Here is a 17,528-nt window from a genome sequence, read left to right on the forward strand (position 1 = left end):
TACTGACTTAACCATGTTCACAGTCTAATGGGTGTGTTATGTGATACTGATATGCAACCCTTAGTGCTATCTATATCTCCAGATACCTATTCTTCTTGCAAAACTGAAACTCCATATGCAATAAACAATAACACATCCCCTACCTGCATTTCCTCAAAATCACCATTCCACCCTGACTCTATGATTTTACTGTGAAGTACCTCATATAAGTGATATCATTTTTGTACCACTGTAACTAGTCTTTTTGTGACTGGCTTAATGTCACTTAACATGTCATCAAGATTTATCCATCTTGTAACATATGTCAGAATTTTCTGCCTGTACAAGATTGCACAATGTGATATTGTAAGCATGTGCAGTATTTTGCTTGTCTTTTCTTGTATCAGTTAGATGTTCCAGTTGCTTCCATGTGTTAGCTAATGTCAATAAGACTTCTATAAACACTGATGTACACATAGTTTTGAGTCTGTACTCCCAATCATTTTCAGGATATATCTAGACATGGAATTGCTGAATCATATACTAGTAATCCTGTTTTTAATTATATGAAGAACTGACATATTATTTTACACAACTGCTATGCTACCTTACTTTTCCACCAACCATGAACAAAGATTCCAATTCCCCTGCATTCTCTCTGAGGTTTTGTTGATATTACTTTTCATAGTATCCATTCTAATGTGAGATGGTATTTTTCATAATAGATCTGATTTGCAATTGCCTAGTGAGTAGTGATATTAAGTATGTCTTCGTGTGCTTATTGGCTTTCTTTTTTTTTTTTTTGATAAGCATGTTGGGGATTGACAATATTAAATGTTTGTTCAGCATCACTCAGAAGAAGAAATAAAAACAAACATAATCTCTTTATTTTAATAAGAATTGTTATAATTATAAATTTACTAACACAAGAAGAAGATAATACTTTTAGCAATATTCAACCTTTGATAGTAGTCATTTTCTGGCTTCACTGTATAAAAATTACTGATTTTATAATATATGTTTTAGTCAATATCAATGAATATCTTCATATTAAAATGATATCTGAAATTCTAGTGTACATAAAAACTGAGTGAAACAAAATGTACAGGATGGAAACAAAATCAGAATACTGATATATGTACATAAAAAACCAAAATGTTCTTGATAAACCTCACATTATCTTATACTAGCCCTTTAAAACCAATTGGTCATAGGTATGCAGATAGACTGATTAATAGATAGACAGACAGACTGATCTAGCCAGTGGTGAACAAGGAGAGCTGATACCTTTGGTCTTAGTGCTTCTTAAGATAATATCAGTTTTGCTTTCTTCACTGGTACACACCTGAACTATCATATGCTCAGCTGTTCTGTTTCCAGTGGACTTACTTGCTTAAACTCCATAATTCACCCAAGAAGAAACCAACATATATATCTCTTGAACATTCTCCACAACTCTAAGTGATATGCAATGCAGGAAAACAGTGTAGATCTGAACAAGATGAATATGGATTTAAAATTGCTTCTGTGTCTCTTATCTGACCATGTCTGAGTTTTCGCATTTATAAAACATAGATTGCAATAACCCTTTATTACTACTGTAAAAATTAGAATTTATAACTCAAAGTAACCTACAACAGAATCGGGTCTGTAGTAGATACTCAGTATTCATTAGCAAACAAAATTTACAAAACCTCCAGTGCATTTTAGAATCTCTGTTTCCTTAGATATTTGTCTTTTTGTGCTTTATGTTTTTTGACAGTTATAATGTGCAAAATAAACATCTTCCTAAAGAACTACAAATTACTTGTCTTAAATTCTCTCACAGAGTCCAACACAAAAGATTAGACAAAATGATGCTTATCAACCTAGTTGAATTTTATCTGTTAGATTGAAGATCTGTGAGGGTGGTAACCAGTTTCTAACACAGACTAGGCAACCACTAGATATTTTTTTTAGTGTATAGATTTTTTTTTAACTAAGATTATTCTGCATCATGTTCTTTCAGTTAGAACTAAAACGAAACACTTATTTAAGATATTCATGATATCCAACTTTAATTACTTTAATTTTTTACCAAGTAAAATCTCAATTCTATTGAGAATTCAAGAGACTATAAGGATAATAACATGATAATAATATGAAAACTATTTTTATTTCCATGGAATTTTATTTATATAATATACTTAGAAACTCTTATGTTGATTGTCTCCAACTTTTAGGAAGTAATAAAGTCCTAAGATCAAAGAAGGCAGAACTGGAATTATAACCCAATTTGTTTCCTTTTTTGCCAACCCACTGGACTGTGGGTATGTTTGTCTTCAGGGCAAACTACTGACAGGCCAAACCATAATTGGATGTGTTGCACCAAGGCAGCTTAGAAGAAAAATTCTAAATTCAGACCTTCATATGCAGGCTCATATTCAGAAGAAATGTGTAACACTAAAAATATTGATAAATAAAAATAAAAAAATAAAAACTGTGAAAAGTCACTGAATCCATGTCATATCAAGCAAACAAGTAATATCAAGGATCAGAGTATCCATGAGAAGGACTCACCACTCTTCCTTAAGTTTGGATAATAAGAACAATAAACTCTAAATTGATTTAGATGATTTATCAATCACACCATGACATGAGGCTAAAGCTTCATCTTGTGTGGTTCCTTTTTCCCCCACATTCTACTGAGGGTGATATAGAGATGACCTAGAAGGTTTCTGCACTAATTTTTATGTACATTTGAGTTGAAGAACACTAAGCTTTGGAGAGAGATTCCAGCAGATCTTCCTTATGTTTGCATGGGGAAAGACATTGCCTTTATAACCCTGGGGTGTAAGCAAGTCTCTAGAGAAAAAGGAGACTTTACCTTTTGGTTATGTAAATAAATTTGTTTCTGACTCAGAATGAAACACTATGTCTCTACTGTCCTCTGCTCAGAAAACATTAACAAAATACCAGGCTTATCTCCTGGATTCACAACTACACAGTTGTAGGCAAAACAATTCCTAACTCATTCCAGAAACTTAATATTTAAGATTTTTAAATGATCAGGTGAGTTTACCTGTTTCTCTGTTGTGTTATAGTGATATAAGGAGTGAGTTGGAGTATTGCTTTCAGCAGTTCATAGTATATTTTCAACAATGTTATAAGTTTAATCACTGCATTAATTACTATTGATATCTGTCAAGAAGATAGAATCTAACACTAGGCACTACATAGAAAAAAATGGATTAATGAGAAAGGTACTGTGGTTTATTGGACTTCTATTTCTTAAAAGCTTGTTACACCTGACATTTGACACACTTGTTTTTTCCCTCTCACAAGAACTCTTTGAAGTGTGATCCATAACCTCATCTAGGAGATTTTTTTTAAAATGGACAGAAATTAAGTTATGCAAATTACTTAAATTTGCCTAGCTAGTAGGGGCAGAACAAATATATATATATATATTTGCCCTTAGATTCTATGTTGATCTCAGGTTATCTTACTTGACTACTTACTTCACTATTTGGTGAAGTAATTGAATTGTTTCATTGAACAGCTTTAAAGAAAACACTACAGTTCTGAGTTAAAAAGGAAAACACTACATTTCTGAATTCAAAGAACCCAGCATCCTTACTAGCAAATGGAAAAAAAAATCTAAAGTTGAAAAGAGAAAATTAATCTGGAACTAAAATTTTGCTGGCTTTAAACCATTTGCTTCACTTACTTCTATAGTTATTTTAAGGAATGAGATTGAATGTAACCTTGTTTTTTCAATACATGTTGCATTTTGCTTTAAGAAATTCACTATTTGAATTTTTTGATATTGCTTTGTATTTAATCAGGTACAAAATAATTAATTATCATAGGACTGCACTGCCAGGCTTAAGATATACAAGAGAAACAGAAGATATGTAATTAAAGTTTTAAATACTTTAATGGGGCAGTCTATGTTCTATCTATAAGAAAATGATACTCCAAGATAACTTTATTAGTTCTAATGATTTAAACATATCTACCAAGAAATAGAATTCAAACTGCAAAAATAAATATAAAATTCTTCAGTTAAAGATGTTTTAACATTCTAGACCTAAATATATAAAGCCTACTATAAACTGAAGTAAAATAGCCTGTTTATATTCTATAAACTCTATTGAGAAATATAAAAGTCAAACAATCTAAGATTGATTTTTTAAAATAAGAGACTGATTTTTTAAAATAAATTTATAACTGATCAATTTATTTAAATGTCTATCAGCTTAAAACAAAAGATCTATTTGTTTTACTAACTACATTTTTCTCTCTCCACCTATGTGACTTATAAGAGTATATTATAGATAATATTCATTTCTTGAATAATTTCAGGTATACAGATTATCCTGAATTTACTTTTAGCCAAAATATATGATAACAAAAAAGAAGCCACAAGTTTTCTTAAAGTTGAAAAAACAAAAGATAGAACCATGCAAATTGTGGAAAACGAGGTATGAAATAGATTCAGAATGAATAATTTTCCTTTTGACATAAAGACCTGTATTTCGTATATTCCTCTTGAAGACTGTATATAGAGAGAATCAAAGCATATTTTAACTTCTGGAATGACAAATGTTGAAAACAGCAAAAAGATTTCCAAATTATTTATGTATTTATTTTAAAGAGATGGCAATATTTATTTCTCATACCATTTTTTTCCTTATAATGTGCCAGGCACTTTGCAGTGCTGCATTCTATGCATTAGATTATTTAAAATTCACAAGAATCTAATGAAAGACACACTATTAATAACTTCATCTTTTACAACAAATAAAGAATGAGACTTGGAAAGTTCGAGGAACTTGATCAAGGCCACATAACTAATAACAGCAAACAAGAGAAAAATAAAATCATAATTTGGAAGGAGATATGTCTAAGTCAATGACCTATTTCTGTAAATACTATGCAACATTTCCTCCTTGAGGAACCAAATTCCCTAGAATGGGAAATGGACAAATATACTATATATAGGTCAATGCTTTTACATAATAATAGAATTCAAGGAGCTTCCTTCTTAAGACCTACAGTCTTCAGACAATGGTCCAATAGCACATCATGCTATTAAGAAAAGTTTATGGAGCCACAAAATAGGTTCTAAAGTTCATTTTCTACCCAGAGATTGTAAAGGAGGCAAAAATGTACCTTTATTTTTATATATTTAGATAGTTATCTATTTGTTTATTGTTGAACTTGAGAATTAAATTCATGAAAGAAAAATATGCATATAAATTTAATAAAAGTTGAGATAACATGAAATCCTTCAAGAAAAAATGAAAACCCAAATGAAATTTTATAATACTAAATTAGATAAAGAATAATTAATGAGGAAAATATGGCAAGGCAAAGGGACCTAGGTAGAACAAGTTAACTGGGTGGAGAAGTGGCCAGGAAGATACAAAGTTGAGCTTATTAAAGTTTGTTACAGACTTCCCTCACCTCAGAACCTGGTCCTTCCAGGTAAGAAGTCTCCTTTTCTTCCTTCATAAGGAGAACACGTTTCTGGTGGCAAATTCATCTTCTATTAAAAACATGAATGAAGATCAGAGTGCCCTTCTCAACCTTGCTGCTTTTCAAGTGTCTTTAACTTAAAATTGTCAACATGCCAGAGTGTCATATTTTGGGGTTGCATATTCTTAAAATTCTTTCAGAACACTCTAGTTTAATTACATTCCCACATTCTTACACATCTCAGCCATTTCCAGAATTCAAACTCTCCCAAAAATTAAATAAGACTCAGTAGTTCATCTCTATATTTTTCTTTTCATCTTCCTCTCAGATATATTTCCCTAATCTTCCACTCCAACTCTGTGATCATCTCCTCTGTGGGAAGCAATTTTATTAATATTTTTGGAGGATTTGTGCCCTTTTTCCCTTTTTAAAACTAGAATATGGCTGGTCTTTCAGGCATAACTTTTACTTTTATCCTTTTAAAATGTGGCATGTGTAAGTCTTCAAACTTTGCACCTCAGAGATAAGATTGACTTGGTTTCATGTCAAAGCATTCTTTTCCCTTTTTGCTAGGAAAATCGTTGCCTCATTTTAAGCAACTAGAAAAAGAAAAGATGGAATTAATTTAATGATATATTTGATTTGTGCCCAAAATATAATTTTAACATATGAGTAAAATATCTTTAAAAAATCACTATTTTTTTACTAAATCTTTAAAAACCTGTTACAAAAGTACATTCTAATTTGGAAGAACAGCATTCAAGTTTTTAGTTATTGCTGCCAGAGCTGGTCAACACAGCATAGGTGTTGGGGGGATCAGTATTGAGTTTAATAACTTTGGAAATGAGTAATACTAAAATAAATTTCAGCATTTCTGAGCTCAAATACACACCACAACATCCTAAGTTATATTTAACTGTCATATATACCAAATGCATCTTGCAATTTTTTTCTTATAATTTAAAACATGAATATTCCATGAAGGTAAATATCTGGGTTATCTCTTATTGACTACAATTAATAAATGGCTAAGCAGAGTGTTATGGTTTAATTTGTGCCTGTTTACTTCATGTTGAATGATTTGATTTATATTTTGATAAGTTCCCTTATTTATTTTATGAAATAGTAGAATTGCTAGAATATAAAAGTCAACTATTAATCTCATCTATCACTAAATTTCATTGACAAAAGCTATATATTTTTATAAGAAAATTGAAGTCACCCTGATATCAAGGTATTAAAACTTTGTCAGTATTTTAAGAACCATCTGAGATTCAACATATCCTTAAGGTAAAAATAATATTAGCAAGCATATCTTCTGCTATTCATAAAAAGAGAATACACAGTTCATCCTACATATACCTAGATGTTAATAGTACAGTCTGGTCCTTTGTAAGTTATATAAATTGTCTCAAACTCCTTATCTCAATTTCAGCAGAATGAAAATTCCTTGTAAATATTTCTAAAATTTCAGGGATGTGGAATTCTTATGTTCATTTTGATGATTAATTTTTACTGAAGCTAAAATTTGTTACTTATTCTCTCTTATATTATATATTATATTATAATTAATATTATTATTAATCTCTTATTATATTTTCTTTTCTTTCTCTAAATAAACACATAAGTGAAACATCTCTTTCTTTCAACTTCTTCCAGGAGATATTGATGAATATCTAAGACTTTAGTAAGACTTGTGATCATAGAAATTGTATCATATAACTTTAAAAAAATGTTCTGGGTTCATTGTTCACATCTCAGGTGATAGTGGCAGAGCAGAACTGTTGGCATCTCACACTTATTCATCTTCCTACCTAATAATTCAGCTCCAAAGACAGAGAAATACAGTAATCTCCTTCAAACATTCATATTCATTCTCTCTCTCTCTCTCTCTCTCTCTCTCCCCCCCCCTCTCTCTCCCCTCTTGCCTATCCTGTATTTATCATTCTCACTTTAGACTTGACAAGATAATTTGAAGAAGATAATTTGAAAAATTTTTTAACAAAAAATACTGCTTGATTGATATTTTTATAGTCATATAGTAGTTTATTCTCTCCTTCAAATAACAATCAAGCTTCTGGCTTCTGGTTCACAAGTCATCATTTCATCATAATACCATAGCAAAGCTGAAAAAGACTGGAAAAATGTCTGTGCTAGGATTTGCAAGAGAATTGAGGACACAGAGCAAAACACTGTCTTCAGGATTGGGGAGCAGCGAAAATATAAGCACAGAAAGAATAGCACAAGGAATCTTGGCTTATGAGTACAGAGAATCTTAAGCATGAGAATCGGTGCCAGGGTAGGAGAACCTGAAGTCTAATTGATAATTTTCCACCTTCTCAACTATAAGAGTTAAAAACTTCAGGGTAACTCATTCATTAGAAGGCCTTCATAATGTTGTGATATTTACCACAAAAAATATCTACCAGGTTTTCATTATAAATATCAGAGAAAACTTCTTTTTTTGCCTCTGACAGCGAAAGAGGAAAGGGAACCCTGTGAAATATATCAGAGCACTCTGCTGTTCTTAACAAGGTGTATTTTACAAAGAAACTGGTTAATCACAGCCTAATCTTCTGCAGTATTAACAGAGCCCAAGTGACCCAAGAGAAGGAGAATATCAAACCCTAGTAAGTTTTACCCTTCTACATGAATGAAGGGAAATGCTCTACTCCAGACGGATTAATCCATCCTCCACTATGTCACTAAAAATAGGACATAATCATAACAATATAATGCTTATCTTACCACAACAATCTAGCATCATATTACTGTTTCTTTTACATAGTACTTCATGTCTAGTTATCAAAAATAAAAACAAGGCATACAAAAGGGTAAAAGAAAATAAATTGAAGACCTAGAACAATCAACCATAATAAGTATGATGAACAGAGCCATAATAAGCAAACATAGCAGGAATAATGGAATTGTCAGATGAGGAATTTAAAACAACTTCCTGGGTCACAGGAGTGATGGAAAGGGGATATTTGTGGAAAGGGCATTGCTAGGGGGTTGTTAGAATGGGTCCTTCAAGGTGTTTTTAAAGATTTCAGTGCCAGATAAAAATTTTCTTTCTTGTGGTGGTGGAGTGTTTGCATGATAATGGAGTACTGAAGAGCTTAGGTCAGGCTGAGTCAGAGTGACCTTGTTCTAAAACGGAAGAATTTTTTCAAAAGAGTGTTGCTTGCATCAAGTTCTTCCTAACAAAGCCAATTTACAAAGGAGGGCCAGGGAATTAAAAGATGTTGGGAACAAGGAATGGCTGCTGAGAAACCTGAAGCTTGTGAACACAGCCAGCCTAACTCAGAAGCAATATGGCTGGCAACAAAGATGACATGTGTGAGTGTATGGGGGTGAGGTGGGGAGCTGTTCAAGCCCTTTGGCCCCACATCTCACCTCCACATATTGCAGAATATTGCAGATGCTGGATATGAAACTACAGGTCTTAATATTTATATTTATCTGACAACTCACAACTGTACAGGGAAAAAAAAAAAAAAAAATATATATATATATATATATATATATATATATATATATATATATATCTGCCTTTCTGAGTATAATGGAATTAAATTAGAAATCAATAGCAGAAAGATGGAGGGAAAAATACCCAAAGCGAATTTTAATGACACTCTTTAAGTAATAACCAAGACAAGGAGAAAATCGCAGGAGAAATTAAAACTATTTGGGATAAATGAAAATACTGCTTATCACAAGTTCTCTGATGCAGTGACACCAATCCTTATGACAAAATTTATAATGATGAATGCACATATTAGAAAAGAAGTGCCAAGCACAGTGGCACATGTCTGTAATCCCAGCAACTCAGAAGGTTGAGACAGGAGGATTACATGTATGAGGCCAGCCTCAGCAATTTGCCAAAGCCCTAAGCCTTGATAAATGTGTGAGACTATGTCTCAAAATAATAAATAAATAAATAAATAAATAAATAGGGCTGGGGACATGGTTCAGTGGTAAAGCACCTTTGGGTTCAATCCCTACTTCCTCACTCTCCTGAAAAAATGTCAATTAATGTAATCTGTCATATCATAAAGCTTAAAAAGAAAAAAAAAGACATTTATTTTTCAATAGATGCAGAAAAAGAATTTTACAAAATTAAGCACCCTTTTATGATAAAAGCTTCTCCCAATGTTGGGTCTAGAGAGGAACTTTCTCAGCTTAATAAAGAACATCTACAAAAAAGAATCCTACAGCTAATTCATACTAATGCTGAAAAACACAAATATTTCCTGTAAATGCACAGTTATGCCCTCTCAACACTTCACCACTCCTTTTCAGTGTTGTACTGGACACATGCAATAAGACAAAAAGAAGAGGAAGGAGAAGGAGGAGAAGAAGAAAAAAGAAAAGAAAGACACACTGATTTCAAATGAAAGAATAAAGCTATATTTTCAGTGAGCAGAATACTTTATGTAGAAAATCAAAAAGAAATCAACAAAAACTTGAGGAATTAGTAGGTAATTACAGCAAGGTAGTAGCAGATCTCAATACACAAGGTTAATACAAATGCCATACAAAAGTCAGTTTTCCACATGCCAGCAATAAATAAGTGACATTAGAAATTTAAAATAAATACTAATTATATTAGGACCTCCAAATATAAGATATTTTGATATACCCATACAGCACTGAGGTTTATTTTATATTTATAATATATAATATGTATATATAACCTATGTTTATACATGTAATAAAATATACACACAATATTTATAAGAAAAACTACAAAATCTGATGAATGAAAGATAAGTAATAAATAAATGAAGAGATAGTCCATGTTCATGCATAGACTCAGATTGTTGAGTCTTCTCAGATGGATCTATTGATTCAATGCAATCCCAGAAAGATATGTTGTGGATATTGACAAAGCAATTCTAAAGTGTATGTGGAGAGACAAAAGATACCACAAAGACAACTCAATATTGAAGATGAACAAAATAAAAGGGCTAAAACTCCATGTTCATGGGACTCATTGTATGATAAACAAGACACTGTGGGGTTGGTGAAAGAACAAACAGACCAAGAGAACATAATAGGGAGCCTAGAAATAGACCTACATACCCATGGTTAACTGATCTTTGACAAAGAAATAAGGACACTACAATGAAGCAAAATAGACTTCAACAGATGGTGCTGGAACAACTGAATATCCACATGCAAAATGCAAAACAAAAGAATCCACACACAGACCTTACCCTCGTCATAAAAATAGAATTCAAAATGGGTCATGTATCAAAGTATAAAACATAAAAATATAAACATCCTAAAAGGTAATATGAAAGAAAAATTGATGTGACCTTGAGTATGGTAATACATTTCTGTAAGTATCACCCAAAGCAGGATCCATGCAAAAATTAACTGATCAGCAAAAATTCATTAAAATAACCCTTCTCTGTGAAAAACAATATAAAGAGAATGAGATTAATTGTGTACTGGGAAAAATGTTCGCAAAATATATATTTATTGGTGGAATATTATCCAAAATATACAAAAAATACTTAAATCTTGACAGTAAGAATAGAAACAAGAGTAAACAGTGCATCAAAGGCCTAAACATACAACATGCGAAAGAAAATTTGTAGAGAAATAAGCACAGTATGAAAAGATACTCCATATGTAAATTGAAATAACAATAAAATATGACCGCACTCCTATTATAACAGCAAATATCTAAAACATTAACACCACTACATACAGGTGAGGATGTATACCAACTGCAACTTTCACTCATTGCTTATGAGAATACAAAATAATACATAGTTTGGGGAAGAGAGTTCAATAATTTCTAATAAAACTGAATATAGTCTTACCAGCAATACTACTCTCTTGAATTTACTCAAGGAAGTTGAAATTTTATTTCCACACAAAACCGCTACATAGCTGCTTTTAGAAGTTTTACTTATATTTTGCAAAGCCTATCATCAACCAAGACATTCTTCAGTAGGCGAGTGGATAGATTGTGATGTATTCAGATAATGGAAGAGTAACCAGGACTAAAAAGAAATGAACACTCAGGTCATGTGAAGACATGGAGGAACATTGAATGAACATTATTAAATGAAACTATTCAATCTGGAAACATTGAATTCATGTAAATCCAACTATATAACACTATAAAAAAAGGCAAAACTCTAAGGACTCCATCAGCCAGGTGTTGGGGGTCAGGTGAGGCTGAACACGGGGGTTCTGAGGGCAGTGAAAATACTCTTACTGTATTGTGATGGTAAAAATATGTCATTATATATTTGTACAGTTTCATAGCAAGTAGGATGTACAGAGTGACTCCTCAGGTAAACAGTGTTGAAGAATTTCTATAGTGCATGTGTGAGGATAGGTAAATATATGAGAAATCTTGGTACCTTTCTCTTCATATTGTTGTGAATTTAAAACTACTCTGCAAGACTTAATAATCAACATAGGTTTTCAAAATTTCCTGTAATTTCTGGGTTTCAGGTTAAACATTTTCCTAATTCAGCAATATTTTTATAGTGATCAGTGGTCTTTCTATTATATCTCTTGTGAGGAAAATTAATTCTTTTCTTTGTTATTCAATGTGGGTTTTTTTTTTGCCCCATATCATTTTGTTTATTTCTGTAGTTTTCTAGTTATTAATATGTATATGTCTTCGACTATGTGTTTTTGATCACGTATATTTTATCATGCATAACAACCAAAATTAATAGTGCCATATGAGGAGGGATCTCTGGACCTGTGAAAATATTGATTAGTGTCTCTAGGTAAAATTTCCAGATCATTAATATGCAAACCAGCTGCACATTGTCATCACACACACTAGAAGAATGTCCATGGTGACAGCTAAGGCATACTTGGAATGGAACCTCCATTTCTACACAAGGCACATAATGAATTTCCAAGACTTTTACATCTCAATTTTAAGGAATAAAATTGTATATCCTACCTAGAACTATTATCCTCAGGTGTTCACTCCATGGGTTTCTCAGAGCAGTTTCCATTCCTAGCTACTCTATTTAAAAAAAAAAAAAAAAAAAACTAAAATCATGGAATTCTTCAAGGTCTCAATTCAAAACTGTGCATAGCCTGCTAAAATTTTTAACAATCCCCAATTAATCACTGTCTAACTATATCCAAGAAGTGATTCTTAAGCTCTCAACAAGGATGCATATTGAATTTCTTGTGTGTGTGTGTGTGTGTGTGTGTGTGTATTGCTGGGGACTGAACCCAGAGCTTTGGGCATGTGAGGCAAGTACTCTACCAATTGAGCTGTTTCCCCAACCCTTGCTTATTGAGTTTCTTCAAGATCCCTGGAACTATAATAAGTCTTCTGTTGAAGTGTGTGTGTGTGTGTGTGTGTGTGTGTGTGTGTGTGTAGGGGACACAGATACAGGTTAAGATAAATCATATTACTCCCTATAACTCAAGTTACTCTTTTTCAACTGAAATCTAGAGATACTTCTAAAGTCAAGACATCATCTCATTCATTGATGCTGATGCTAGTAACTAAGTCTGCATTCATCTGTTTTTTCCCCCTCAATGAAAGTTGCAACCATAGACTTCTGATTTCTCCAGACAGTTTATGGATTGCAATTCAGTTTTATCAAGTAACACAGAATATGCTAAGCACCAAACAGGGAATCTAGTGGCTTTCATTTACTCTACCTCACTGATTTTAATGTTTTTCCCACACTTTATTCTCTCAGAAATCAGGATGGATTGTTTACTTCTTGTTTCCAAACTAAGCATTAGTATGTATTTGTTCTAATATATTTATATATTTAGAATTTTAGAGGCTTTACTGATGATCATGTCAGAAAAAAAACAAAGGATCATTTAATAAGCAGTTTGAAAAGATAAAGTACTTGGAAATCTTACGTTTACAATTTTGCATAGAGGCTTTTGAAATTTCATGATTATTTAATTTTTATTTTTTGGTCCAAATAATATTCTTTTCAAAATCCCCATATATGAGAAGTTTTAAATCTTCACTTGGGAAAAAATGCACTGGTTAACATTCTTCATCAGGCAATCAACTGAGGATGGTAATTTGCATTTCTGAAAACCTCAGAGAGAGCAACACTAAATTTACCAAGCTTATGCCCCAGTATATTCTCTATCCTTATAATTACCCTTTTTGATCTTGCAATTTAGAGCAGTTCTCTTAGAACAAATTTCCTTCTTTAACATTTTAGATCTTCTGCAGGTTTTTCTATCATTTCTTTCGTGATTTTTTTGTCAGTTAAGAGAATAAAAATTATCACTTAAAGTTGTCATTATAACAAGACACCCAGCAAACAAGGTACAGAATTTATTTTACAATAGGGGGAAATCATTTTCAAACTGGTTAAATCATACATACTCTTTTTGTGTGTATGCAACCTGGCTACACCAGAGAAATATCTAGTTAAGTCACAAAGTGTTAATAACTCCCAGATAGACAGATAGTCAGATTCTTATAACTTGAACTAGTTGCCCAAGGCCATCCTGAATTGACAGGGAAAATTCTTAACAAGTCCCATTTCCCTCTTTCTCATGCACCAACAGGACAGGGAGAGTTGATTAAGATGTATTGAATTCTGTTTTTGTTTTTTTTTTTTGGTAGATATTGATTATAATATTTATGTAATATAATCACAATAACTTAACACAATTAATTTTCAAATTTTCTAGAAATTTCAGTTCTCATTCTGGTTTAAATGAGAAAATATAATTACAGCAATAATATAATTATATATTATATTATGTTATATGTATATACATATATATGTATACATAATACAATATGTAATTTACATGATAAATGTATAATTTATAAAAAACAAAAGAGTTTTATAATTTTATTATTTTCACTTTATGGTTATGACAACCGAGTTTTGTAAAATATCAGTGTTCAAATAGTCAGCAAATGTTATTTTTATCCAGGACTATGGGCTACTAAAATGAACCCAAGGACTTACCTTTATTTTATAAGCAAATCAAACTGTGTTATGAGCATAGGAATTTTTGTTTCCTTCTTAGATTAGGCTAGATTAGGCCTTGCTCTCTCTTTATGTGGTAATGAAATCTTCCTCACTGCATCTCATAATCTTTATATCTGTTTAGATTTAAGCTCTCTACTTTGAAAACCTTCCACATTACTGGTCACCCAAACACCAGAAATTAGTTGGCATTCAATGACCCTCCTTCATCTCTTTCATATAATAGGTGAACTTTATGTTAGTTTTTTTTTTTTTTTTGGCTGCTGTCCCTTTAGTATTATTATTTACCCTCAAAAAGTAAACTTTTAATGGAGAAGGTGGGTCTAGAAGAACATATTGAACTACAATAATGATAACTTAACATTGATTGATCTACTACTGTGTTTCAAGCTCTAAATTTATTGATATTTAATTTAAATTCATTATAACAATGTATATACCATCATCTAATGCTATATACATGATTATAGTATTAAAAAATATTACAATTAACTTACACATTTTCCAGAAACCTCTATTCTCATTCTGGTTTAAATGACCGATTTTAGTTCTCTGGATACTATTCCAAAAATCCTTCTTCTTATCCAGTTGTATGTCTCTATCATATAATCCTTCTTCTTATCCAGTTGTATGTCTCTATTATATATTTTGACTGAATGGTATGCAGATGTGTGTGTGTGTGTGTGCGTATATATATATATATATATATATATATATATATATATGAAAGAAAATGTGTGTGAGAGTATGCACATATCTCTGTGTTTGTATGAATTTGTATGTGAGTCAGAGTGAGAGTTTTTCAGCCATAAACTTTTAAAATTATTTCCTTTATTAGGTGCCTATAATTATATTGAAATGATTTTGCTGACAAGTAGACCATTGGTATTCAAAGTGTGGTTCTTGGAGCACTAGTTTCAAATCAACATTCTAGAAATATAGTGTATTAGGGTTAAACCCAAATGTACTGAACGTGAATGTCTATTTTAACAGAATTCCCAGGTAATGTTTGTATAAATTGTATTGACTATTTTGAATCATTGCAGCCATTTCTCTAACATTGGTTATCTCCATTGCTTTAATCAGTGCCTTTCTATTTCATTACCTAACATATTTAATAACATCAAATTATATTATCTTGGTGGGGTTTCTTATTTTTTAATTGATTTTATTTTTTTAAATACATGAGAGCAGAATGCATTACAATTCTTATTACACATATAGAGCATTTTTTATATCTTTGTATATAAAGTAGTTCATGCCAATTCATGTCTTCATACATGTAGTTTGATTTTTTTTGCATTACCATTCTTATTACACATATATGCCACAATTTTTCATATCTCTGTGTATAAAGTAGGTTGACACCAAATTCGTGTCTTCATACATGTACTTTGGATAATGATGTGCGTCACATTCCACCATCCTTGCTAATCCCCTGCCTCCTCTCTTTCCCTCCCATCCCTCTTCTCTATCTAGGATTCATCTATTCCTCTCATGCTCCCCCTCCCTACCCCACTATGAGTCAGCCTCCTTATATCAGAGAAAATATTTGGCATTTGTTTTTGGGGGGTTGGCTAACTTCACTTAGCATTATCTTCTCCAATGCCATCCATTTACCTGCAAATGTGATGCTTTTATTCTCTTTTATTGCTGAGTAAAATTCCATTTTTTATATATGCCACATTTTTTTTTTGTCCATTCATCCACTGAAGGGCATCTAGGTTGGCTCCACAGTTTAGCTATTGTGAATTGTGCTGCTATAAACATTGATGAAGCTGTGTCCCTTAAGTATGCTGTTTTTAAGTCCTTTCTTAGCCAGTGATATCAAAGTCCTCCGTGATTCCCTGATTATTTGTTTATTCCATTTTGATTATTAACATGACAAACAGTATTTCTGTCACTTTACCTTAAAGAGTGAGTCTTCAGATTTCGAAGACGCTCTGCTAAGAGTACTAGATATCTGAGTCAATTCCATTTCTAATTCCTATGCATCATCCTGATCCTTTCAATCTAGATTACTTTTGTCTACCAACTTGCTTCATTTGTTTACCTCGGGACAAGCTATTTATCTGTCTTTCTAACATTTCAGTAAGTCCCACTGAAATATAACAAGAAATATGTTCACATTTTGTGTAGCTTACTATTGTTATTTTTAGTTCTCTAGTTCCTGGAATATGGTAGAAGAAAAGGCCTTGGGACTCAGTTCCCGTTATGCTTTCAAACTAAATAGTCTTTGGCAAGTCACTTAACTTCTCTTAGTGCCAATCTTCAGAATTGGCATAACAATATATTTTGTTGCAAGGAGGAAATGAAGTCTGTAAAGCACCCAGAAAAACACTTTGTACACTGTTGGCTCTCCAACAAAACAGGTCTCCCCTCAAACGTTTTTTTTTTTTTTTTTCCCTCTCTCCCAATGATTTAGAACAAGAAATAAAATACCTAAGTTTCTTGCATTGCTGACTTACCCTGAACTGCTACCTCCTTGGCAAAGAAAAGGTTTTAAAGCTTCAGTTCTTTGGCTCCCATGTCTAGATTGTAAATGGCTTTTCATGGTCTAAGAACTTCTTTATTCACTGAAAGGTTTCTTCCGAGTTTTCCAGATTTCTGTGAAATGGCAGCTGTGCAAGAAATGAAAAGAAATTTTACTGAGGGACTTAATGAAAATCTGGGAATATGACCAAACAGTATGCTTAAGAGAGTAATGAGAAACTTACACATAGTTGCATTTTCTTTTCTTTTCTTTTCTTTTATAGTATATTTTATCAGTTGCTAGAAACCCTAGTATGCAAGGAATTCTTTTTTTTTTTTTTGAGGCAGGGGTGAGCACCTTTAATTTATTTAGCAAAAGACAATAGTTACTGAGAAGGAATTAGAAATATATAATGCCAGTGAGTTCATTCATCTGTGTTATCATTAAAAACTTTAATAAATATCTGGTAAAAAAAAAAATTAGATCCTGTGGACATGGAGGTCATGAAAACTTAGAATCTCTCTCTTCAAAGAGTTTAAATTCAAGTGAAAGAAAATAGAGAACTAACAAATTAAAAGACAAAATCCATAACTCCAGGGAGTGGTAAAGATTAGAGGAAAATAAGACACAGTGAT

Source organism: Marmota monax, unplaced genomic scaffold, assembly GCF_021218885.2.
Source record: "Marmota monax isolate L192 unplaced genomic scaffold, Marmota_monax_Labrador192_F-V1.1 WCK01_AAM20220418_F8-fsc00047, whole genome shotgun sequence".
Lineage (NCBI taxonomy): Eukaryota > Metazoa > Chordata > Mammalia > Rodentia > Sciuridae > Marmota > Marmota monax.